Below are 26,957 nucleotides of genomic sequence, written 5' to 3'. Positions count from 1 at the left end.
TTATGTCATTGGTGTGTAATTAACGTGTTATTAACATAACTAGACCCCCCCCCACCCCTCCCATGTGTCTAAATCCCACCCAAACTTGTCCAAATCATTTGTACTGCAAACATGTTTTATCTATTATAGTTCTCAAGTTATCAAAATGTTGTAGTTTTGTTATTAACGTGTAATAAACGTGTTATTAAATATAACTAGACCCACTTCCCCCAAAAATGTGTAAATCCCACCCAAACTTGTCCCAATCATTTGTACTGCAAACATTTTTTGTCTATTATAGTTTTGAAGTTAGCATTTTATAGTTTTGTTATTAACGTGTAATTAACATAACTACCCCCAACCCCCCCCCCCCCCTCTCCAAATATGTCTAAATCCCACCCAAACTTCTCCCAAACATTTTTGTCTATTATAGTTTTGAAGGTATTAACATGTAATAGTTGTATGGTATTGATGTGTAATTATGTTGTTACCATAACTAGACCCCCAACAAAAAAATATCTCCAAATCTCCCCAAACTTGTCCCAATCGCTTGTACTGCAAACATTTTTGTCTATTATTGTTCTCAACTTATTAACATTTTATAGTTCTGTTATTAACGTATAACTAACGTGTTATTAACCATAACTAGCCCCCCCCCAATATGTCTAAATTCCACCCAAAATTGTCCCAAACATTTGTACTGAAAACATTTTTTGTGTACTATAGTTCTCAAGTATTGAACATTTTATAATTTTATGTTAGTAGCGTGTAATTAACGTGTTATTGACATAGCTAGACCCGCCCACCAAATATGTCCAAATCTCCCCAAACTTGTCCCAATCGTTTGTACTGCAAACATTTGTTGTCTATTATAGTTTTGAAGTTATTAACATTTAATAGTTTTATGTTATTAGTATGTAATTAACATGTTATTAACCATACCTAGACCCCTCCCCCCAAATATGTCCAAATCCCACCCAAACTTGTCCCGATCGTTTGTACTTCAAACATTTTTTGTCTCTTGTAGTTTTGAAGTTATTAACATTCAACAGAGTTGTTATTAACGTGTAATTAACGTGTTATTAACATAACTAGACACCCCCCCAACCAAATATGTCCAAATCTTCCCAAACTTGTCCCAATCATTTGTACTGCAAACATTTTTTTGTCTATTATAATTTTGAATGTTTTTTTAATTATAGTTTTTAACTTAACACTTTGTAGTTTTTGTAGTCCTTTGTAGTCCTTTGTAGTCCTCCCAATATGTTTAAATCCCACCCAAACTTGTCCCAATCATTTGTACTGCAAACATTTTTTGTCTATTATAGTTTTTAAGTTAACATACCCCAAAGGGAATAAGCGGTAGAGAATGGATGGATGGATGGAAGTTATTAACATCCAATATAGTTTTTTTTATTAGCGTGTAATTAACGTGTTATTACCATAACTAGACCCCCCCCCCTCAAATATGTCTAAATCCCACCGAAACTTTTCCCAATTCTTTGTACTGCAAACAATTTTTGTCCATTATAGTTTTTAAGTTATTCAATTTTTTTTGTTTTATGTTATTAACCTGTAGTTAACGTGTAATTAACCATAAATAGACCCCCCTCCCCCCAAATATGTGTAAATCCCACCCAAACTTGTCCCAATCATTTGTACTGCAAACATTTTTTGTCTATTATAGTATTGAAGTTATTAGAATTTTATAGTTGTATGTTATTAACGTGTAATTAACGTTATTCACAATAACAGTTACAAATGTTGGGAGTTTATTGGCGAATCATCAAATCTTTACAACGTCTGGACTACAGAAAAAGATGGCTGACTTCTTAAAAAGTTGCAATACTGACCTCTGCTTGCTTACATGAAAAAAAAACTATTTATGTGGTAGAGTTAACCGAGCATTGCAGTTAAAATAACCCAGAATTTGGGTTGAATGCACAACCCATCTTTCTGGGTTAAATTAACCAAACGTTGGTTTGGTCCGATAGTTAACCAGCATTTTTAGAGTGTGCAAAGTGGAGTGAAGAGGTGGACTCTCTGCCTTGTGGGACCACATCCGCGTTTTTAGTTCAACATGCGCTTATGCCCGCTTGTCGAGAAACCGGGCGCACAAAACCGGAACCCAGATGGAACGGATCCGAACGAGGGATCTGGAAACGGACTAAGGGGGTGGACTCACAGCCTTGTGGGACCACACCCACATCTTTAGTTCAACATGCGCTTATGCCCACGTGTTGGAAAATCGGGCGCATAAAACCGGAACCCAAAAGGAACGGATCCAAGCGAGGGATCAGGGTACACACTGAGGGGGTGGACTCGCGGCCTTGTGGGACCACACCCGCGTTTTTAGTTCAACATGCGCTTATGCCCGCATGTTGAAAAACGGGGAGCACAAAACCGAAACCCAAATGGAACGGATCCGAGCCAGGGATCGGGAAACGGACTAAGGGGGTGGACTCACAGCTTTGTGGGAACACACCCACGTCTTTAGTTCAACATGCGCTTATGCCCGCGTGTTGGAAAACCGGGCGCATAAAACCGGAACCCAAAAGGAACGGATCCAAGCGAGGGGTCGGGGAACACACTGAGGAAGTGTACTCACGTCCCTGTGGGACCACACCCCAGTTTTTAGTTTAACATGCGCTTATGCCAGCATGTTGAAAAACCGAGCGCACAAAACCGGAACCCAAATGGAACAGATCCGAGCGAGGGATCTGGAAACGGACTAAGGGGGTGGACTCACAGCCTTGTGGGAACACACCCGCGTTTTTAGTTCAACGTGCGCTTATGCCCGCATGTTGAAAAACGGGGAGCACAAAACCGGAACCCAAATGGAACGGATCCGAACGAGGGATCTGGAAACGGACTAATGGGGTGGACTCAGAATTTGGGTTGAATGTACAACCCATCTTTCTGGATTAAATTAACCCAACGTTGGTTTGGTCCGATAGTTAACCAGCATTTTCAGAGTGTGCAAAGTGGAGTGAAGAAGTGGACTCTCTGCCTTGTGGGACCACACCCACGTTTTTAGTTCAACATGCGCTCATGCCCACGTGTTGGAAAACCGGGCACCCAAAACCGGAACCCAAAAGGAACGGATTGAGCGAGGAATCGGGGAACACACTGAAGAGGTGGACTCATGGCCTTGTGGGACCACACCCGCATTTTTAGTTCAACATGCGCTTATGCCCGCATGTTGGAAAATCGGGCGCATAAAATCGGAACCCAAAAGGAATACATCCGAGCGAGGGGTCGGGGAACACACTAAGGAGGTGTACTCACGTCCCTGTGGGACCACACCCCAGTTTTTAGTTTAACATGCGTTTATGCCCGCATGTTGAAAAACCGAGCGCACACAACCGGAACCCAAATGGAACGGATCCGAAGGAAGAATCGGGGAACACACTGAGGAGGTGGACTCGTGGCTTTGTGGGACCGCACCCACGTTTTTAGTTCAACATGCGCTTATGCATGCGTGTTGAAAAACCGGGCGCACAAAACCGGAACCCAAACAGAAACAGATCTGAGCGAGGGATCTGGGAACACACTGAGGAAGTGGACTCACTGCCTTGCGGGATCACAACCCCATTCTTAGTTCAACATGCACTTATGCCCGCATGTTGAAAAAACGGGCACAGAAAACCGGAACCCAAAAGGATCGTATCCGAGCGAGGGATCGGGGAACCCACTGAGGGGGTGGACTCAGGGCCTTGTGGGACCACACACACTTTTTTAGTTCAAAATGCGCTTATGCCCGCGTGTTGAAAAACCAGGCGCACAAAACCGGAACCCAAAAGGTACGAATCCAAGCACGGGATCGGGAAACACACTGAGGAGGTGGACTCACTGCCTTGTGGGACCACACCCACGTTTTTACTTCAACATGCGCTCATGCCCACGTGTTGGAAAACCGGGCACCCAAAACCGGAACCCAAAACCGGAACCCAAAAGGAACGGATTGAGCGAGGAATCGGGGAACACACTGAGGAGGTGGACTCATGGCCTTGTGGGACCACACCCGCGTTTTTAGTTCAACATGCACTTATGCCCGCATGTTGAAAAACCGGGCGCACAAAACCGGAACCCAAAAGAAACGGATCCGAGCGAGGGGTAGGGCAACACACTGAGGAGGTGGACTCACGGCCTTGTGGGACCACACCCCCGTTTTTAGTTTAACATGCGCTTATGCCCGCATGTTGAAAAAACAGGCACAAAAAAACGGAACCCAAGTGGAACGGATCCGAGCGAGGGATCGGGGAACGGACTAAGGGGGTGGACTCACGGCCTTGTGGGACCACACCCACATCTTTAGTTCAACATGCGCTTATGCCCGCGTGTTGGAAAATCGGGCGCATAAAACCGGAACCCAAAAGGAACGGATCCAAGCGAGGGATCGGGGAACACACTGAGGGGGTGGACTCACTGCCTCGCGGGATCACAACCCCATTCTTAGTTCAACATGCGCTTATGCGCGCCTGTTGAAAAAACGGGCACAGAAAACTGGAACCCAAAAGGAACGAATCCAAGCGAGGGATCGGGGAACACACTGAGGAGGTAGACTCACGGCCTTGTGGGACCACACCCGCGTTTTTAGTTCTACATGCGCTCATGCCCACGTGTTGAAAAACCGGGCGCACAAAACCGGAACCCAAAAGGAACGAATCCAAGCGAGGGATCGGGGAACACACTGAGGGGATGGACTCACGGCCTTGTGGGACCACACCCGCGTTTTTAGTTCTACATGCGCTCATGCCCACGTGTTGACAAAACCGGGCACCCAAAACCGGAACCCAAAAGGAACGAATCCAAGCGAGGGATCGGGGAACACACTGAGGAGGTAGACTCACGGCCTTGGGGGACCACACCCGCGTTTTTAGTTCTACATGCGCTCATGCCCACGTGTTGACAAAACCGGGCACCCAAAACCGGAACCCAAAAGGAACGGATCCGAGCGAGGGATTGGATGACGTTGTGCACACGCGTTCCACTGCCCTGTGGGAAATCAAAGGCGCGGGGTCGGGTTGCAGGACGTGCAGGTACGCCTCGGTAAACAGGGAGGTAAAGAACTCCCGCCGCAATTTTCCGCGAGGCTTGGCACGGCGCGGCGCTGACGGTAAAAGCCATAAGGCGAGCGAGCGACAGGAAGGTGAGAAGAGGACCAGATGGTGAGATGCGGCGCTTTTAAAAAAAAAAAACAGAAAAAAAAAGCAGGCGCTATACTTAGACGCGCTTTCAAGGCGCGGTGTCAACGATAGCAGCAGTCATGGAACGCACGGCGCATATCCCCCCTGGGGGGGCGGGGCTTAGTAGCCCGTATAAGTATCTTCTGCTTTCTGTGCTTGGTATTGTTCTGCAGAAGGGATTCTTTCTGCCTGGCTGACTGCTGCAGCTCTCAGCAACAAGATGAGGATCGTTTCCCCCGCCGACCGACACACACACTCACACACACACACACAATGACATCACTCGCAGCGTTTAACGCCAAGAGCTGCATTTGTCATCAGGAATTACGGGATTATCCAAGATGCTTGAGGAATTCCACATTTTCACGATTCAATACGTGGTTTTTATCCAGCGGGGGAAATGAAGAGTAAGAACTAGAGCATTACGGACCCTCCAACCGTTTGTGCGACTCGGGGTTCACGCAGGTCGGCGGGTCGTGCCGCTTTAGGTCAAGCGACGACAGTTCTGAAGGTTGAGAACGAGGAGCGTTTCCGGGTGTTGCCGCCATCGTTTGATCCAAATCTTATCGAGATCCGAGTTCGCGGAGCCGAGTTACAAATGTTGTAAGTTTTGTGGCGAACCATAGTTTGGCGCAATGCCACGCCCACATCTTAAGGCATAGGAAAAAATCCTTTGAGGTTTATCTTCGCCCATCCGTCCAGTATCCGTCATTTTAATCACAGGTTGTTTGGTCCAAGTCCCTAGGATGAGTTTAGCATAGTACCACCCCTGTTTTCGGCCTATAAAGGGCCGACGGACGCCAAGATGGCCGACTTCGTGATTGTCTTTTTAAATACGTGTTTTTCAGACCCTTGATGACCAGGAGCCTTTTTCTACCCGCCCAACCACAAATGGGTACTGACCCATCTAGAACTTTAAGGTCTCACCATCATCATTTGATCCAAATCTTATCAAGATCTGAGTTTGCGGCACTGAGTTATAAATGTTGGGAGTTTTGTGGCAAACCGACAAGTCAAAGTTCGGTCACTTTATCATTGCCTCTCTAATATCCGTCATTTTAACCTCGGTTTGTTTGGTCCAAGTACTTAAGACGAGTTCGGAAAAGTACCACTTGTTTTCGGCCGAAAAGTTGCCGACGGATGCCAAGATGGCCGACTTCCTGATTGTCTTTTTAAATAGTGTTTTTTGAGACTAGCCCGTATAAGTATAATGACATAATGACAGTTTGATGGTTGATGACCAGGACCATTTTTCTTCCCGCCCAACCACAAATGGGTACTGACCCATCTAGAACTTTAAGGTGTCACCATCATCATTTGATCCAAATCTTATCGAGATCTGAGTTTGCGGAGCCGAGTTATAAAAGTTGGGAGTTTTGTGGCAAACCGACAAGTCAAAGTTTGGTCACTTTATCATCGCCTCTCTAAGATCCGTCATTTAACCTCAGTTTGTTTGGTCCAAGTACTTAAGATGAGTTCGGAAAAGTACCACTTGTTTTCGGCCGAAAAGTGGCCGAAGGATGCCAAGCTGGCCGATTTCCTGATTGTCTTTTTAAATACGTGTTTTTTGAGACTAGCCCGTATAAGTATAATGACATAATGACAGTTTGATGGTTGATGACCAGAACCATTTTTCTTCCCGCCCAACCACAAATGGGTACTGACCCATCTAGAACTTTAAGGTGTCACCATCATCATTTGATCCAAAGCTTATCGAGATCTGAGTTTGCGGAGCCGATTTATAAATGTTGGGAGTTTTGTGGCAAACCGACAAGTCAAAGTTCGGTCACTTTATCATCGCCTCTCTAACATCCGTCGTTTTAACCTCGGTTTGTTTGGTCCAAGTACTTAGGACGAGTTCGGAAAAGTACCACTTGTTTCGGCCGAAAAGTGGCCGACGGATGCCAAGATGGCCGACTTCCTGATCGTCTTTTTAAATAGGGTTTTTTGAGACTAGGCCGTATAAGTATAATAACATAATGACAGTTTGATGGTTGATGACCAGGACCATTTTTCTTCCCGCCCAACCACGAATGGGTACTGACCCATCTAGAACTTTAAGGTGTCACCATCATCATTTGATCCAAATCTTATCGAGATCTGAGTTTGCGGCGCTGAGTTATAAATGTTGGGAGTTTTGTGGCAAACCGACAAGTCAAAGTTTGGTCACTTTATCATCGCCTCTCTAAGATCCATCATTTTAACCTCGGTTTGTTTGGTCCAAGTACTTAAGACAAGTTCGGAAAAGTACCACTTGTTTTCGGCCGAAAAGTGGCCGACGGATGCCAATATGCCCGACTTCCTGATTGTCTTTTTAAATACGTGTTTTTTGAGACTAGCCCGTATAAGTATAATGACATAATGACAGTTTGATGGTTGATGACCAGGACCATTTTTCTTCCCGCCCAACCACAAAATGGGTACTGACCCTTTTTGACCTTTAGGGTGTCACCATCATCATTTGATCCAAATTTTATCGAGATCTGAGTTTGCGGCACTGAGTTATAAATGTTGGGAGTTTTGTGGCGAACTATCAAGTCAAAGTTTGATCATTTTATCATCGTTCATCCGTCTAGTATCCGTCATTTCAACCTCGGTTTGTTTGGTCCAAGTCCTTTGGATGAGTTTGGTAAAGTACCACCTGTTTTCGGCCTAAAAATGGCGGACGGACGCCAAGATGGCCGACTTCCTGATTGTCTTTTTAAATAGGGTTTTTTGAGACCGGCCCGTATAAGTATAATGACATAATGATGGTGTCATCATTATTGTTTGATCCAAATCTGATCCAGATCTGAGTTCTTAGACCCGAGCTATGAATGCTGAACATTTTGTGGCGAACCATCGGATCATAGTTTGCCGCCATGCCACGCCCACATCTTATGGAAACAAATCATTTGAGGTTGATCATCGCCAATCTGTCCAGTATCGGTCATTTTAATCACAGGTTGTTTGGTCCAAGTCCCTAGGATGAGTTTAGCAAAGTACCACCCCTGTTTTCGACCTAAAAAGGGCCGAGGGACACCAAGATGGCCAACTTCCTGATTCTATTTTTAAATAGTGTTTTTTGAGACTAGCCCGTATAAGTATAATGACATAATGACAGTTTGATGGTTGATGACCAGGAGCCTTTTTCTTCCCGCCCAACCACGAATGGGTACTGACCCATCTAGAACTTTAAGGTGTCACCATCATCATTTGATCCAAATCGTATTGAGATCTGAGTTTGCGTAGCCGACTTATATATGTGGGAGTTTTGTGGCGAACCATCAAGTCAAAGTTTGATCATTTTATTATCGTCCATCTGTCTAGTATCCGTCATTTCAACCTCGGTTTGTTTGGTCCAAGTCTTTTGGACGAGTTTGGTAAAGTACCACCCGTTTTCGGCCTAAAAATGGCGGACAGACGCCAAGACGGCCAACATCCTGATTGTCTTTTTAAATGGGGATTTTTGAGACCAGCCCATATAAGTATAATGACATAATGATGGTTTCATCATTATCGTTTGATCCAAATCGGATCCAGATCTGAGTTCGTTGAGCCGAGCTATGAATGCTGAACATTTTGTGGCGAACCATCGGATCATAGTTTGCCGCCATGCCACGCCCACATCTTACGGAAAAAATATAATTTGAGGTTGATCATCGCCAATCTGTCCAGTATCAGTCATTTTAACCACAGGTTGTTTGGTCCAAGTCCCTAGGATGAGTTTAGCAAAGTACCACCCTTGTTTTCGACCTAAAAAGGGCCGAGGGACACCAAGATGGCCAACTTCCTGATTCTATTTTTAAATACGTGTTTTTTGAGACTAGCCCGTATAAGTATAATGACATAATGACAGTTTGATGGTTGATGACCAGGACCATTTTTCTTCCCGCCCAACCATGAATGGGTACTGACCCTTTTAGACCTTTAAGGTGTCACCATCATCATTTGATCCAAAGCTTATCGAGATCTGAGTTTGCGGAGCCTAGTTATAAAAGTTGGGAGTTTTGTGGCAAACCAACAAGTCAAAGTTTGATCATTTTATCATCGTCCATCCGTCTATTATCCATCATTTCAACCTCGGTTTGTTTGGTCCAAGTCCTTTGGATGAGTTTGGTAAAGTACCACCTGTTTTCGGCCTAAAAATGGCGGACAGACGCCAAGACGGCCAACTTCCTGATTGTCTTTTTAAATAGGGTTTTTTGAGACTAGCCCGTATAAGTATAATGACATAATGATGGTGTCATCATTATTGTTTGATCCAAATCGGATCCAGATCTGAGTTCCTTGAGTCGAGCTATGAATGCTGAACATTTTGTGGCGAACCATCGGATCATAGTTTGGCACCATACCACGCCCACATCTTATGGTGTAGGAAAAAATCATTTGAGGTTCATCATCGCCCATCTGTCTGGTATCCGTCATTTTAACCACAGTTTTTTTTTGGTCCAAGTCCCTGGGACAAGTTCGTTAAAGCACCACCACTGTTTTCGGCCTAAAAATGGCCAACGGACGCAAAGATGGCCGACTTCCTGTTTGTCTTTATGAATACGTATTTTTGAGGAGAGCCCGTATACGTTTAATGATATAATGACAGATTGATGGTTGATGACCAAGACCATTTTTCTTCCCGTCCAACCACGAATGGGTTCTGACCCATCTAGAACTTTAAGGTGTCACGATCATCATTTGATCTAAATCTTATCGAGATCTGAGTTTGTGGAGCCGAGTTATAAATGTTGGGAGTTTTGTGGCGAACTATCAAGTCAAAGTTTGGTCACTTTATCATCGCCTCTCTAATATCCGTCATTTTATCCTCGGTTTGTTTGGTCCAAGTACTTAAGACGAGTTCGGAAAAGTACCACTTGTTTTCGGCCGAAAAGTGGCCGACAAATGCCAAGATGGCCGACTTCCTGGTTGTCTTTTTAAATACGTGTTTTTTGAGACTAGCCTGTACACGTATATTGACATAATGACAGTTTGATGGTTGATGACCACAACAATTTTTCTTCCCGCCCAACCACGAATGGGTACTGACCCATCTAGAACTTTAAGGTCTCACCATCATCATTTGATCCAAATCTTATCGAGATCTGAGTTTGCGGAGCCGACTTATAAATGTTGGGAGTTTTGTGGCGAACCATCAAGTCAAAGTTTAGTCATTTCATCATTGCCAGTCCATCTAGTATCCATCATTTTAACCACGGTTTGTGTGGTCCAAGTCCTTAGGACGGGGTCATTAAAGTACCACCACTGTTTTCGGCCTAAAAAAGCCAGACGTACACCAAGATGGTCGACTTCCTAATTGTCTTTTTAAATAGGGTTTTTCAGACTAGCCCATATAAGTATAATGACATAATGATGGTGTCATCATTATCGTTTGATCCAAATCTGATCCAGATCTGAGTTCTTAGAGCCGAGCTATGAATGCTGAACATTTTGTGGCAAACCATCGGATCATAGTTTGCCGCCATACCACGCCCACACCTTACGGTGTAGGAAAAAAATTATTTGAGGTACATCGTAGCCCATCTGTCTAGTACCTGTCATTCTAACCCCAGTTTGTTTGGTCCGAGTCCCTAGGATGAGTTTAGCAAAGTACCACCCCTGTTTTCGACCTAAAAAGGGCCGAGGGACACCAAGATGGCCAACTTCCTGATTATATTTTTAAATAGGTGTTTTTTGAGACTAGGCCGTGTAAGTATAATGACATAATGACAGTTTGATGGTTGATGACCAGGAGCATTTTTCTTCCCGCCCAACCACGAATGGGTACTGACCCTTTTAGACCTTTAAGGTGTCACCATCATCATTTGATCCAAATCTTATCGAGATCTGAGCTGCGCAGCCGATTTATAAATGTTGGGAGTTTTGTGGCAAACTATCAAGTCAAAGTTTGATCGTTTTATCCTCGCCCGTCCATCTAGTATCCGTCATTTTAACCACGGTTTTTGTGGTCGAAGTCTTTAAGACAGGATCATTAAAGTACCACCACTGTTTTCGGCCTAAACAAGCCAGACGTAGACCAAGCTGGCCGACTTCCTGATTGTCTTTTTAAATAGTGTTTTTTGAGACTAGCCCGTATAAGTATAATGACATAATGACAGTTTGATGGTTGATGACCAGGACCATTTTTCTTCCGGCCCAACCACAAATGGGTACTGACCCTTTTAGACCTTTAAGGTCTCACCATCATCATTTGATCCAAATCTTATCGAGATCTGAGTTTGCGGAGCCGAGTTATAAATGTTGGGAGTTTTGTGGCAAACCGACAAGTCAAAGTTTGGTCACTTTATCATCGCCTCTCTAAGATCCATCATTTTAACCTCGGTTTGTTTGGTCCAAGTACTTAAGACGAGTTCGGAAAAGTACCACTTGTTTTCGGCCGAAAAGTGGCCGACGAATGCCAATATGCCCGACTTCCTGATTGTCTTTTTAAATACGTGTTTTTTGAGACTAGCCCGTATAAGTATAATAACATAATGACAGTTTGATGGTTGATGACCAGGACCATTTTTCTTCCCGCCCAACCACAAAATGGGTACTGACCCTTTTAGACCTTTAGGGTGTCACCATCATCATTTGATCCAAATCTTATCGAGATCTGAGTTTGCGGCACTGAGTTATAAATGTTGGGAGTTTTGTGGCAAACCATCAAGTCAAAGTTTAGTCATTTCATCATTGCCCGTCCATCTAGTATCCGTCATTTTAATCACGGTTTGTGTGGTCCAAGTCCTTTGGATGAGTTTGGTAAAGTACCACCCGTTTTCGGCCTAAAGATGGCGGACAGACGCCAAGACGGTCAACTTCCTGATTGTCTTTTTAAATATATATTTTTGAGAATAACCCGTATAAGTAAAAAGACATAATGACAGTTTGATGGTTGATGACCAGGACCATTGTTCTTCTCGCCCAACCACAAATGGGTTCTGGCCCATTTAGAACTTTAAGGTCTCACCATCATCATCGAGATCTGAGTTTTTCCCCACATCTTTTCCTCTCTCTGTTTCTTTTTCTCTCCCTTTCCCTTCTACCTCTATCTTTCCTTTTCTCTCTCTCGCTCTCTCTCTTCCTATCTCACATCCTCTTTGTCCCTCTACCTCTCTCTTTCTTTCTGTCTTTCCTTCTCTCTTTCTTTCTCCCTCTCACACCCTCCCTTTATCGCTCTCCCTCTTGCTGTATCCTCTTCTCTTTCTCTTTATTTGTCCTTCTTTCTTACTCTGTCCATTTCTCTCACATCCTTTTTCTCTCTCTCTCGTTCTCTCTCTCTCTCTATTTCACTTCTCCTCTCTGTCACATCCTCTCCCTCTACCTGTCTCTCTCTCTTTTTGCTTCCTATATCTCTGTCTCTCTCTCTCTCTCTCTTTCTTTCTCCCCCTCTCTCTTTTGCCATATCATTTTGTTTTTCTCTCTCTTTTTCCCTCATTCTCTTTTCCTCTCTTTCTTTCTCTCTCACTTTCTCTTTTTCTCTCTCTCCCTCTTTCTCTGTATCGTTTTACTTTCTCTCTCCGTCTATCTTTATTTGTCTTTCTTTTCTGATCTTTATTTCTTTTGCCCTCTCTCTTTCTCCCTTTCTCACTTTTTTCTCTCCCTCTATCTTTCTTTCTGTCTCTCTCTATATCATTCTTTTTCTCTCACTTTTTATCTCTCTTCCTCACTCTCATTCCCTCTCTCCTTCTCCCGGTCTCTCCTTCTCACTCTTTTGCGGTATCCTGTTCTCTTTCTCCCCCTTTTTTCCTTCTCTCTTTTCCTCTCTCTATCTCACTGTATTTCCTTCTCTCTTTCTCCATCTCACGCCATGTCTTCATCGCTCTCCCTCTTGCTGTATCTTTTTCTCTTTCTCTTTATTATTCCTTCTTTTTTCTCTCCCGTTTTCTTTCTCTCTATCTCCATTTCTCTCGCATCCTTTTTCTCCCTCTTTCGTTTTCTCTCTCTCGCTTTCTCCTCTCCTCTCTGTCACATCCTCTCCCTCTGCCTGTCTGTCCCTCTTTTTGCTTCCTATATCTCTGTCTTGCTCTCTCTCTCTCTTTTTTCTCCCCCTCTCTCTTTTGCGTATCATTTTGTCTTCCTCTCTCTTTCTCCATCATCGTATTTTCCTCTCTTTCTTTCTCTCTCACATTCTCTCTTTTTCTTTTTACTTTCTCTTTCCCTCTATCTTAATTTGTCTTTCTTTCTTAATCTGTATTTCTTCTCCCCTCTATCTTTCTTTCTTTCTCACTTGTTTCTCTCCCTCTATCTTTCTCTCTGTCTCCCTCTATTTCTTTCTTTTTATGTCAATCACTTTCTATCTCTCTTCCTCACTCTCATTCCCTCTCTCTTTCTCCCTCTGTCCTTGTCACTCTTTTGCGGTCTTTTCCTGTTCTCTTTCTCCCCCTTTTTCCTTCTCTCTCTTTTCCTCTCTCTAACTCTCTGTCTTTCCCTCATTTTGTCTTTCTCTCTCTTTCTCTTTCTCTCTCTTTTGCTGTATCTTTTTACTTTCTCTCTCCCTCTATCTTTATTTGTCTTTCTTTATCTGTATGTATTTTCTCCTCTATCTATCTTTCTTTCTCACTTGTTGTCTCTCCCTCTGTCTTTCTCTCTGTCTCTCTCTCTATCTTTCTTTTTATGTCAATCACTTTCTATCTCTCTTCCTCACTCTCATTCCCTCTCTCTTTCTCCCTCTGTCCTTGTCACTCTTTTGCGGTCTTTTCCTGTTCTCCTTCTATTCCCCTTTTTCCTTCTCTCTCTTTTCCTCTCTCTAACTCTCTGTCTTTCCCTCATTTTGTCTTTCTCTCTCTTTTGCTGTATCTTTTTACTTTCACTCTCCCTCTATCTTTATTTGTCTTTCTTTTTCTGTATGTCTTTTCCCCTCTATCTTTCTTTCTTTCTCACTTTTTTCTCTCCCTCTATCTTTCTCTCTGTCTCTCTCTCTATCTTTCTTTTTATGTCAATCACTTTCTATCTCTCTTCCTCACTCTCATTCCCTCTCTCTTTCTCCCTCTGTCCTTGTCACTCTTTTGCGGTCTTTTCCTGTTCTCTTTCTCCCCCTTTTTCCTACTTTCTCTTTTCCTCTCTCTAACTCTCTGTCTTTCCCTCATTTTGTCTTTCTCTCTCTTTCTCTTTCTCTCTCTTTTGCTGTATCTTTTTACTTTCTCTCTCCCTCTATCTTTATTTGTCTTTCTTTATCTGTATGTATTTTCTCCTCTATCTATCTTTCTTTCTCACTTGTTGTCTCTCCCTCTGTCTTTCTCTCTGTCTCTCTCTCTATCTTTCTTTTTATGTCAATCACTTTCTATCTCTCTTCCTCACTCTCATTCCCTCTCTCTTTCTCCCTCTGTCCTTGTCACTCTTTTGCGGTCTTTTCCTGTTCTCTTTCTCCCCCTTTTTCCTTCTCTCTCTTTTCCTCTCTCTAACTCTCTGCCTTTCCCTCATTTTGTCTGTCTCTCTCTTTCTCATTCTCTCTCTTTTGCTGTATCTTTTTACTTTCTCTCTCCCTCTATCTTTATTTGTCTTTCTTTATCTGTATGTCTGTTCCCCTCTATCTTTCTTTCTTTCTCACTTTTCTCTCTCCCTCTATCTTTCTCTCTGTCTCTCTTTATTTCTTTCTTTTTATGTCAATCACTTTCTATCTCTCTTCCTCACTTTCATTCCCTCTCTCTTTCTCCCTCTGTCCTTGTCACTCTTTTGCGGTCTTTTCCTGTTCTCTTTCTACTCCCCTTTTTCCTTCTCTCTCTTTTCCTCTCTCTAACTCTCTGTCTTTCCCTCATTTTGTCTTTCTCTCTCTTTCTCTTTCTCTCTCTTTTGCTGTATCTTTTTACTTTCTCTCTCCCTCTATCTTTATTTGTCTTTCTTTATCTGTATGTATTTTCTCCTCTATCTATCTTTCTTTCTCACTTGTTGTCTCTCCCTCTGTCTTTCTCTCTGTCTCTCTCTCTATCTTTCTTTTTATGTCAATCACTTTCTATCTCTCTTCCTCACTCTCATTCCCTCTCTCTTTCTCCCTCTGTCCTTGTCACTCTTTTGTGGTCTTTTCCTGTTCTCCTTCTATTCCCCTTTTTCCTTCTCTCTCTTTTCCTCTCTCTAACTCTCTGTCTTTCCCTCATTTTGTCTTTCTCTCTCTTTTGCTGTATCTTTTTACTTTCACTCTCCCTCTATCTTTATTTGTCTTTCTTTTTCTGTATGTCTTTTCCCCTCTATCTTTCTTTCTTTCTCACTTTTTTCTCTCCCTCTATCTTTCTCTCTGTCTCTCTCTCTATCTTTCTTTTTATGTCAATCACTTTCTATCTCTCTTCCTCACTCTCATTCCCTCTCTCTTTCTCCCTCTGTCCTGGTCACTCTTTTGCGGTCTTTTCCTGTTCTCTTCCTCCCCCTTTTTCCTTCTCTCTCTTTTCCTCTCTCTAACTCTCTCTTTCCCTCATTTTGTCTTTCTCTCTCTTTCTCATTATCTCTCTTTTGCTGTATCTTTTTACTTTCTCCCTCCCTCTATCTGTATTTGTCTTTCTTTATCTGTATGTCTGTTCCCCTCTATCTTTCTTTCTTTCTCACTTTTCTCTCTCCCTCTATCTTTCTCTCTGTCTCCCTCTATTTCTTTCTTTTTATGTCAATCACTTTCTATCTCTCTTCCTAACTCTCATTCCCTCTCTCTTTCTCCCTCTGTCCTTGTCACTCTTTTGCGGTCTTTTCCTGTTCTCTTTCTCCCCCTTTTTCCTTCTCTCTCTTTTCCTCTCTCTAACTCTCTGCCTTTCCCTCATTTTGTCTGTCTCTCTCTTTCTCATTCTCTCTCTTTTGCTGTATCTTTTTACTTTCTCTCTCCCTCTATCTTTATTTGTCTTTCTTTATCTGTATGTCTGTTCCCCTCTATCTTTCTTTCTTTCTCACTTTTCTCTCTCCCTCTATCTTTCTCTCTGTCTCTCTTTATTTCTTTCTTTTTATGTCAATCACTTTCTATCTCTCTTCCTCACTTTCATTCCCTCTCTCTTTCTCCCTCTGTCCTTGTCACTCTTTTGCGGTCTTTTCCTGTTCTCTTTCTACTCCCCTTTTTCCTTCTCTCTCTTTTCCTCTCTCTAACTCTCTTGTCTTTCCCTCATTTTGTCTGTCTCTCTCTTTCTCATTCTCTCTCTTTTGCTGTATCTTTTTACTTTCTCTCTCCCTCTATCTTTATTCGTCTTTCTTTATCTGTATGTCTTTCCCCTCCATCTTTCTTTCTTTCTCACTTTTTTCTCTCCCTCTATCTTTCTCTCTGTCTCTCTCTCTATCTTTCTTTTTATGTCAATCACTTTCTATCTCTCTTCCTCACTCTCATTCCCTCTCTCTTTCTCCCTCTGTCCTTGTCACTCTTTTGCGGTCTTTTCCTGTTCTCTTTCTCCCCCTATTTCCTTCTCTCTCTTTTCCTCTCTCTATCTATCTGTCTGCCCCCCCCCCCCCCCCCCCCCCACCACCGCCACCACCACACACACACACACTCACACACACCCCCAGCCTTGAGCTCCTTTGCTGTGGGTCACAATGGCGTGAAAGAGTGAATGGGCGGGGGGGTGTTAAAGAGTGGGAGTGGAGTCTGACCGCAGAGGGTCCACAGTTTAAGAGAAAGGGGTTTCTCTTTCATTCTCTCGCCCTCTCTCTCTCTCACACTCTCTCTCTCTCTCTCCTGCCTGGCTGCAGAGCATCAGTGTGTGAGGAGGGACTCCAGCACTCAGAGAAAGGCGAGCAAAGCAGGAACATGACAGCGGCGTCGGCGCTTTGAGACGTGCAAGCGGCAGACGAGAGCTCTGGTGTTGTAGCAGCGATTGCCGGCTGGGAGGTAAGTCACCTTTTTTTTTCTTTCTTTTACCTGCAAGCTGCTTTGGAGAGTAAACGTGGCTCATTTGCATAATTATTCAAAGTGATTTGCAAAGTTGGAGTATTTTCACATTCTCTTCCTCGATCCTGGGGGGGGGGAAGGGGAGGATGGGGTGAGGGGGGGCAGATTTTTTTCCACGATCATAAATATTGACAGGCAATTAAAACCATACAAGTGCTTCAGGTCAAATGATGGAGAATCTGATTAAAAATGGATATTTTCTGGTCTTATGAATTGATTGACGAAATATTTCATATTAATTGTGACATTAAAAACATTAGCTGTGTGAAATTGACTCAAAATGGCCTAAAAATGATATTACGGAGATAAATGAGTGTAGCGTGCACACTGTTGCCAACTCCCCAGTAAGGAAAGTCTTCATTGGCTGTCCAAAAAGTCACTTTTCAAGTCGTGGAAATGATGACGTCATCTAATTTGCATATCTGTCTATTCCCTGTGTGAATAAGACTCGTTCATGCGACATACAGCCCATCTTCACACACGCCTTCTTCTCTGATTTCGTATCAATATTTGCATTAAAAGTGACTGTTCTAACATATTTGTTTCAAGTCTAATAAAGAACTAAATGAAAACTAAACAATTACTGTATTTTCCATAATTTTACTTTTATTGGGTGAATATGACCCGTACATGCCTTTTTCTCTGATTTCGTATCAATATTTGCATTAAAAGTGACTGTTTTAACGCATTAATTAGTTTCAAGTCTAATAAAGAAATAAAAGCCAAGCAATTTTTTTTTTGCATTTATGGTATTTTCCATAATTGTACTTTTATTGTGTGAATATGACTCCTTCATGCCTTTTTCTCTGATTTCATACCAATATTTGCATTAAAAGTGACTGTTCTAACACATTACTTAGTTTCAAGTCTAATAAAGAACTAAATAAAAGCCAAACTTTTTTTTTTTGCATTTGTAGTATTTTCCGTAATTGTACATTTCCTGTGGGAATATGACTCGTTCATGCCTTTTTCTCTGATTTCGTGTCAATATTTGTATTAAATGTGACTGTTTTAATGCATTAATTCGTTTCAAGTCTAATAAAGAACTAAATAAAAGCCAAACATTTTTTTTTGCATTTGTAGTATTTTCCGTAATTGTACATTTCCTTTGTTAATATGACTTGTTCATGCCTTTTTCTCTGATTTCGTATCAATATTTGCATTAACAGTGACTGTTCTAAAACATTACTTAGTTTCAAGTCTAATAAAGAACTAAATAAAAGCCAAATTTTTTTTTTCATTTGTAATATTTTCCGTAATCGTACATTTCCTGTGGGAACATGACTCGTTCATGCCTTTTTCTCAGATTTCATATCAATACTTGCATTAAAAAAAACAACTCATAGCCATAGTATACATTTCCCTCTTACATGTGTGTAAGAGGGAAATGTGTGAATATGACTCGTTCATGCGACATACAGCCCATCTTCACCGATATATTTTTCTCTGATTTCCTATTAACATCTGCATTAAGAGGGACTGAACTAATGCATTCATTACTTCCAAGTCCAATTAAAAAATCTAATAAATGCTTTTTGGAAATGAACTAATCGTCTCATTTGCCTAATCGTCCACATCCTGCGAGAATTAGACTCATTCGTGCAACATACAACCCATCTTCACCAACAACTTCTTCTCTGATTTTGGATCAGCATCTGCATTAAAAGTGACAGTTGTAATAAAAAAAAAATAAAAGCCAAAAAAATATCTTTGGAATTGAGCTGATGGTCTAATTTGCATAATCATCTATCTTCACCAACAACTTCTTCTCTGATTTCCTATCAACATCTGTATTAAAAGTGACTGTTGTAATAAAGAACAAAATATAAGCTCAAAAATATTTTGGGGGAAATGAACTAATGGTCTAATTTGCATAATCGTCCATCTTCACCAACAATTTATTTTCTGATTTCCTATCAACATCTGCATTAAAAGTGACTGCACTAACGCATCAATTAGTTGCATAATCAGCCACTTCCTGTTCGAATAAGACTCGTTCACGCGACATACAGCCCATCTTCACCGACAACTTTTTCTCTGATTTCCTATCAACATCTGCATTAAAAATGACTGTTGTAATAAAGAACTAAATAAAAGCCCCAAAAAATATTTTTGGGTAAATGAGCTAATGGTCTAACTTGCATAATCTTCCATCTTCATCAACAGTTTCTTCTCTGATTTCCTATCAACCTATGCTTTAAAAGGGACTGTTGTAATAAAAAACGAAATAAAAACACCCAAAAATATTTTTGGGGGAATGAGCTAATGGTCTAATTTGCATAATCGTCCATCTTCACCAACAACTTCTTCTCTGATTTCCTATCAACATCTGTATTAAAAGTGACTGTTGTAATAAAGAACAAAATAAAAGCTCAAAAATATTTTGGGGGAAATGAGCTAATGGTCTAATTTGCATAATCGGCCATCTTCACCAACAATTTATTTTCTGATTTCCTATCAACATCTGCATTAAAAGTGACTGTAGTTATAAAAAACGAAATAAAAGCCCCAAAAAATATTTTTGGGGGGAAATGAGCAAATGGTCCAATGTGCATAATCATCCACCTTCACCAACAACTTCTTCTCTGATTTCCTATCAACATCTGCATTAAAAGTGACTGCACTAACGCATCAATTAGTTGCATAATCAGCCACTTCCTGTTCGAATAAGACTCGTTCACGCGACATACAGCCCATCTGGGGACGGCGTGGCGCAGTGGGAGAGTGGCCGTGCGCAACCCGAGGGTCCCTGGTTCAAATCCCACCTATTACCAACCTCGTCATGTCCGTTGTGTCCTGAGCAAGACACTTCACCCTTGCTCCTGATGGGTGCTGGTTGGCGCCTTGCATGGCAGCTCCCTCCATCAGTGTATGAATGTGTGTGTGAATGGGTAAATGTGGAAGTAGTGTCAAAGCGCTTTGAGTACCTTGAAGGTAGAAAAGCGCTATACAAGTACAACCCATTTATTTTATTTATTTATCTTCACCGACAACTTTTTCTCTGATTTCCTATCAACATCTGCATTAAAAATGACTGTTGTAATAAAGAACTAAATAAAAGCCCCAAAAAATATTTTTGGGTAAATGAGCTAATGGTCTAACTTGCATAATCTTCCATCTTCATCAACAGTTTCTTCTCTGATTTCCTATCAACCTCTGCTTTAAAAGTGACTGTTCTAATAAAAAACGAAATAAAAACACCCAAAAATATTTTTGGGGGAATGAGCTAATGGTCTAATTTGCATAATCTTCCATCTTCACCAACAACTTCTTCTCCGATTTCCTATCAAAATCTGCATTAAAAGTGACTGCACTAATGCATCAATTAGTTGCGTAATCATCCACTTCCTGTTTGAATAAGACACGTTCACGCGACATACAGCCCATTTTCACCGACAACTTTTTCTCTGATTTCCTATCAACATCTGCATTAAAAGTGACTGTTGTAATAAAGAACAAAATAAAATCCCCAAAAATATTTTTGGGGAAATGAGCTAATGGTCTAATTTGCATAATCGTCCATCTTCACCAACAACTTCTTCTCTGATTTCCTATCAACATCTGCATTAAAAGTGACTGCACTAACGCATCAATTAGTTGCATAATCAGCCACTTCCTGTTTGAATAAGACTCGTTCACGCGACATACAGCCCATTTTCACCGACAACTTTTTCTCTGATTTCCTATCAACATCTGCATTGAAAGTGACTGTGGTAATAAAAAACGAAATAAAAGCCCCAAAAAATATTTTTGGGTAAATGAGCTAATGGTCTAACTTGCATAATCTTCCATCTTCATCAACAGTTTCTTCTCTGATTTCCTATCAACATCTGCATTGAAAGTGACTGTGGTAATAAAAAATGAAATAAAAGCCCCAAAAAATATTTTTGGGGAAATGACCTAATGGTCTAATTTGCATAATCGTCCATCTTCACCAACAACTTCTTCTCTGATTTCCTATCAACATCTGCATTAAAAGTGACTGAACTAAGGCACCAATTAGTTGCGTAATCATCCACTTCCTGTTTGAATAAGACTCGTTCACGCGACATACAGCCCATCTTTGCCAACAACATATTTTCTGGTTTTTGATCAACATATTCATTAAAAGTGACTGTTGTAATAAATAACAAAATAAAAGCCCCAAAAATATTTTGGGAAATTAGCTAGTTGTCTAATTTACATAATCCACCACGTCCTGTTTGAATAAGACTCATTCACGTGACATACAGTCCATCTTCCCCGACAACTTTGTCTCTGATTTCCTATCAACATCTGCATTAAAAGCAACTGTTGTAATAAAGAAGAAAATAAAAGCCCCAAAAATATTTTTGGGAAATGAGCTAATGGTCCAATGTGCATAATCGTCCATCTTCACCAACAACAACTTCTTCTCTGATTTCCTATCAACATCTGCATTAAAATGTACTGCACTAACACCTCAATTAGTTGCAAAATCGTCCACTTCTTGTTTGAACAAGACTCGTTCACGCGACATACAACCCATCTTTACCAACAACATATTCTCTGATTTTGGATCAACATCTGCATTAAAAGTGACTATTATAATAAAAAAACAAATTAAAGCCAAAAAATATTTTTGGGGATTAGATAATGTTCTCATTTGCATAATCGGCCACTTCCTGTTTGAATAAGACTCATTCACGCGATATACACCCCATCTTCACCGACAAGTTTTTCTCTGATTTCCTATCAACATCTGCATTAAAAGTGAGTGTTGTAGTAAAGAACAATATCAAAGCCTCAAAAATATTTTTGGGAAATGAGCTAATGGTCTAATGTGCATAATTGTCCATCTTCACCAACAACTTCTTCTCTGATTTCCTGCCAACATCTGCATTAAAAGTGACTGTCGTAATAAAGAACAAAATAAAAGCCAAAGAAGTCTTTTTCCAAATTAGCTTATGGTCTCATTTGCAGAATCATACACTTCCTGTTTGAATAAAACTCGTTGACGCGACATACAACAAACCTTCACCAACTTTTTCTCTGATTTCGGATCAGTATTTGCATTAAAAGTGACTGTTGTGAAAAAAAACCTAAATAAAAGCCCAAAAAATACCTTTGGAATTGAGCTACTGGTCTGATTTGCATAATCATCCATTTTCACCAACAATTTCTTCTCTGATTTCCTAACATCATCTGCATAAAAAGTGACTGTTGTAATAAATAACCAAATAAAAGCCCCAAAAATATTTTTAGAAATTAGCTGATGTTCTCATTTGCATAATCGCCCACTTGCTGTTTGAACAAGACTCATTCACGCGACATACAGCCCATCTTCACCAACAACTTTTTCTCTGATTTCCTATCAACATCTGCATTAAACGTGACTTTTGTGATAAAGAATAAAATAAAAGCCCCAAATGTATCTTTGGAAAATGAGCTAATGAGCATAATCGTCTGTCTTCACCAACAACTTCTTCTCTGATTTCCCATCAACATCTGCATTAAAAGTGACTTTTGTAATAAAGAATGAAATAAAAGCCCTACAAATATTTTTTGGGAAATGAGCTAATGTGCATAATTATCCGTCTTCACCAACAACTTCTTCTCTGATTTCCTATCAACATCTACATTAAAAGTGTCTTTTGTAATACAGAATAAAATAAAAGCCCCAAACATATCTTTGGAAAATGAGCTAATATGCATAATCGTCCGTCTTCACCAACAACTTCTTCTCTGATTTCCTATCAACATCTACATTAAAAGTGAATTTTGCAATAAAGAATAAAATAAAAGCTCTAAAAATATTTTGGGGAAATGAGCTAATGTGTATAATTGTCCGTCTTCACCAACAACTTCTTCTCTGATTTCCTATCAACAGCTGCATTAAAAGTGACTTTTGTAATAAAGAACCAAATAAAAGCCTCAAAAATATTTTTGGAAATTAGCTGATGTTCTCATTTGCCTAATCGCCCACTTCCTGTTTGAACAGACTCATTCACGCGACATACAGCCCATCTTCACCAACAACTTTGTCTCTGATTTCCTATCAACATCTGCATTAAAAGTGACTTTTGTGATAAAGAATAAAATAAAAGCCCCAAACGTATCTTTGGAAAATGAGCTAATGAGCATAATAATCCGTCTTCACCAACAACTTCTTCTCTGATTTCCCATCAACATCTGCATTAAAAGTGACTTTTGTAATAAAGAATGAAATAAAAGCCCTACAAATATTTTTGGGGAAATGAGCCAATGTGCATAATTATCCGTCTTCACCAACAACTTCTTCTCTGATTTCCTATCAACATCTGCATTAAAAGTGACTTTTGTAATACAGAATAAAATAAAAGCCCCAAACATATCTTTGGAAAATGAGCTAATATGCATAATCGTCCGTCTTCACCAACAACTTCTTCTCTGATTTCCTATCAACATCTACATTAAAAGTGAATTTTGCAATAAAGAATAAAATAAAAGCCCTAAAAATATTTTTGGGAAATGAGCTAATGTGTATAATTGTCCGTCTTCACCAACAACTTCTTCTCTGATTTCCTATCAACATCTACATTAAAAGTGAATTTTGCAATAAAGAATAAAATAAAAGCTCTAAAAATATTTTTGGGAAATGAGCTAATGTGTATAATTGTCCGTCTTCACCAACAACTTCTTCTCTGATTTCTTATCAATATCTGCATTAAAAGTGACTTTTGCAATAAAGAATAAAATAAAAGCCCTAAAAATATTTTGGGGAAATGAGCTAATGTGTATAATTGTCCGTCTTCACCAACAACTTCTTCTCTGATTTATTATCAATATCTGCATTAAAAGTGACTTTTGCAATAAAGAATAAAATAAAAGCCCTAAAATTATTTTGGGGAAATTAGCTAATTTGCATAATCGTCCGTCTTAACAACTTCTTCTCTGATTTCCTATCAACACCTGCATTAAAAGTGACTTTTGCAATAAATAATAAAATAAAAGCCCTAAAATTATTTTTGGGAAATGAGCTAATGTGCATTATCGTCCGTCTTCACCAACAACTTCTTCTCAGATTTCTTATCAACATCTGAATTAAAAGTGACTGCACCACCGCCCAATTAGTTCCAAGTCCAGCTTACATGTCTCACTGCTATTTTGGGGAACATGGTCATGTAACTGTCACATGACAGCCACTCCTGAATGTTTCCTGACATGCTTCCTTTTGACTCTCATGACGTTTTTAAAAATGTCATTTCGGGATTCATTCATTCATTTAGTCTCTAACGAGAAAATGAGAAAATATTAATGGGAGAAAATGAGCTGACGTGATGACTTAAGCTGGTGGACATTAGAGGGTCCGCCAGTGTGTGTGTGTGTGTGTGTGTGTGTGTGTGTGTGTGTGTGTGTGTGTGTGTGTGTGTGTGTTCTGCTGGTCAGAGTAGGTCCAGATGTACACTTTATGCCTCACGGTAGCAGACAGTGGGCTTTTGTAAGCCAGGAAATGGACAGCTGCTTTGCATTAGATGCTGCTGCTGGTTTCCTCTAACTCAGATCTCTAGCGTTGACACCGCAGCCTGTAAACTGACAACACACACACACACACACACACACACACACTGGGATGTTCAATGGCCTGGTAAGTAAACATGACGTGTTTTTGCAGTGGAAGTGGACGCGGGTGTGCGTGCTTGTTTGCGTGTTGACAGCCACGCCTGTCGGTATCGATCCGATATCAAGCACATACAGTATTGCAGTATTGCAGATACTGGCAGTGATACTTTTATTTCGACATCGATTCTAATGTGCTGATGACCATCGGAATAACACCCAGAATGTGAACAGTTCATGTATAATGGAACAATCAGCAAATAAATACGATTATTTCCCAACAAACACCTTATAGAGGATAAATAGTTGACATCCAGCACCATGCTCTCAGATAAGAGCTGTCCTATCCGAGTCTGTGAGCATGAACGGATGAATCCTGTTTAGGCGAAAGACTAAACGTCCTCTGAGATGTTTACAAGACATGTCTTCATCACCTTCTTATAGAGAATAAATACTTTTGATCCGGCACCAAGCTCTCAGATAAGAGCTGTCCTATCCAAGTCTTTGTGCCTGAACTGATGAATCCAGTTTAGGTGAAAGACCAAATGTTTTCTGAGACGTTTAGAAGACATGTTTTCATAAACTTTTTATAGAGGATAAATACTTTGGATCTGGCACCATACTCTCAGATTAGAGCTGTCCTATCCAAATCCGTGAGCATGAATTGAAAAATCCTCTTTAGGTGAAAGACCAAATGTTTTCTGAGACGTTTAGAAGACATGTTTTCATAAACTTTTTATAGAGGATAAATACTTTGGATCTGGCACCATACTCTCAGATTAGAGCTGTCCTATCCAAATCCGTGAGCATGAATTGAAAAATCCTCTTTAGGTGAAAGACCAAACGTCTTCTGAGATGTTTACAAGACATGTCTTCATCACCTTCTTAAAGAGGAGCACAACTTTGGAACTGGCACCAAGATCTCAGATTAGAGCTGTCTTATCCAAGTGTTTGTGCCTGAACTGATGAATCCTGTTTAGGTGAATGACCAAACCTCTTCTGAAATGTTTACAAGACATGTCTTCATCACCTTCTTATAGAGAATAAATACTTTTGATCCGGCACCATACTCTCAGATAAGAGCTGTCCTATCCAAGTCTTTGTGCCTGAACTGATGAATCCAATTTAGGTGAAAGACCAAACGTTTTCTGAGACGTTTAGATGACATGTTTTCATAAACTTCTTATAGAGGATAAATACTTTGGATCTGACACCATACTCTTGGATCAGAGCTGTCCTATCCAAATCCGTGAGCATGAATTGAAAAATCCTCTTTAGGTGAAAGACCAAACGTCTTCTGAGATGTTTACAAGACATGTCTTCATCACCTTCTTAAAGAGGAGCACAACTTTGGAACTGGCACCAAGATCTCAGATTAGAGCTGTCTTATCCAAGTGTTTGTGCCTGAACTGATGAATCCTGTTTAGGTGAATGACCAAACGTCTTCTGAGATGTTTACAAGACATGTCTTCATCACCTTCTTAAAGAGGAGCAAAACTTTGGAACTGGCACCAAGCTCTCAGATAAGAGCTGTCCTATCCAAGTGTTTGTGTCTTAACTGATGAATCCTGTTTAGGTGAAAGACCAAACCTCTTATGAAATGTTTACAAGACATGTCTTCATCACCTTCTTATAGAGAATAAATACTTTTGATCCGGCACCAAGCTCTCAGATAAGAGCTGTCCTGTCCAATTCTTTGTGCCTGAACTGATGAATCCAGTTTTAGTGAAAGACCAAATGTTTTCTGAGACGTTTAGAAGACATCTTTTCATAAACTTCTTATAGAGGATAAATACTTTGGATCTGGCACCATACTCTTAGATCAGAGCTGTCCTATCGAAATCCGTAAGCATGAATTGAAAAATCCTTTTTAGGTGAAAGACCAAACGTCTTCTGAGATGTTTACAAGACATGTCTTCATCACCTTCTTAAAGAGGAGCAAAACTTTGGAACTGGCACCAAGCTCTCAGATTAGAGCTGTCCTATCCAAGTCTGTGTGCCTGAACTGATGAATCCTGTTTAGGTGAAAGACTGAACGTTTTCTGAGACGTTTAGAAGACATGTTTTCATAAACTTCTTATATAGGATAAATACTTTGGATCTGGCACCATACTCTCAGATTAGAGCTGTTCTATCCAAATCCGTGAGCATGAATTGAAAAATCCTCTTTAGGTGAAAGACCAAACGTTTTCTGAGATGTTTACAAGACATGTCTTCATCACCTTCTTAAAGAGGAGCACAACTTTGGAACTGGCACCAAGATCTCAGATAAGAGCTGTCTTATCCAAGTGTTTGTGTCTTAACTGATGAATCCTGTTTAGGTGAATGACCAAACCTCTTATGAAATGTTTACAAGACATGTCTTCATCACCTTCTTATAGAGAATAAATACTTTTGATCCGGCACCAAGC

At 40.7% G+C, this 26,957-nt stretch overlaps 1 protein-coding gene across 3 annotated transcripts in view; it reads left to right on the top strand.

The window, feature by feature from the left end:
- Positions 1-26,957, top strand: part of LOC133550997 (tenascin-like) — a 274,146-nt gene that overhangs the window by 88,155 nt on the left and 159,034 nt on the right. For all 3 annotated transcript variants that reach the window (XM_061897231.1, XM_061897222.1, XM_061897238.1), the window contains exon 2: positions 16,791-16,929. The gene's annotated coding sequence lies outside the window, so the exon portion shown is untranslated. The remainder of the gene's footprint in view (positions 1-16,790; positions 16,930-26,957) is intronic.

Source organism: Nerophis ophidion, linkage group LG01 (assembly GCF_033978795.1).
Source record: "Nerophis ophidion isolate RoL-2023_Sa linkage group LG01, RoL_Noph_v1.0, whole genome shotgun sequence".
NCBI lineage: Eukaryota > Metazoa > Chordata > Actinopteri > Syngnathiformes > Syngnathidae > Nerophis > Nerophis ophidion.
Note: the sequence above shows the minus strand (reverse complement) of the source record. Positions and strands in the feature narration are given on the sequence as shown.